This window comes from Penaeus monodon, chromosome 22, assembly GCF_015228065.2.
Source record: "Penaeus monodon isolate SGIC_2016 chromosome 22, NSTDA_Pmon_1, whole genome shotgun sequence".
Taxonomy (NCBI): domain Eukaryota; kingdom Metazoa; phylum Arthropoda; class Malacostraca; order Decapoda; family Penaeidae; genus Penaeus; species Penaeus monodon.
The window spans coordinates 39,117,851-39,118,146 of NC_051407.1; the positions used below are offsets into that span (position 1 = coordinate 39,117,851).

The 296-nt window shown below is 54.7% G+C and overlaps 1 protein-coding gene across 1 annotated transcript in view; it reads right to left on the reverse strand.

Moving 5' to 3' along the window:
* LOC119587126 (protein patched-like) overlaps positions 1-296 on the reverse strand; it is a gene marked incomplete at its 3' end in the record, with an annotated part of 106,921 nt that overhangs the window by 23,426 nt on the left and 83,199 nt on the right.

Consider the following 296-nt stretch of genomic DNA (forward strand, 5'->3'; position numbering starts at 1 on the left):
GCTCCGAGACAGGTCTTCGAGGGGGAGGCTGGGCAAGGGTGCGGGGTCAAAGGGTGCAAGAAAGGACATTCGATAGCTTAGCTGGTCCTCGAGCGTGGAGGGTGATGTAAGACGCACCCTAAACCCACCCTGCCTCTTCTGCTCGGCCTCTGCCCACCACCTGCCCACCTAGAAGGCACGTTCATCCACCCACTGATTAATGGAATGGGGAAACGAGGGGAGGGGATTTTTTTCCCCTTAAATACGTAAACGAAACTGGAGCTTCTGGGATTTCTGTTTCGTTCCGTGAATAATCC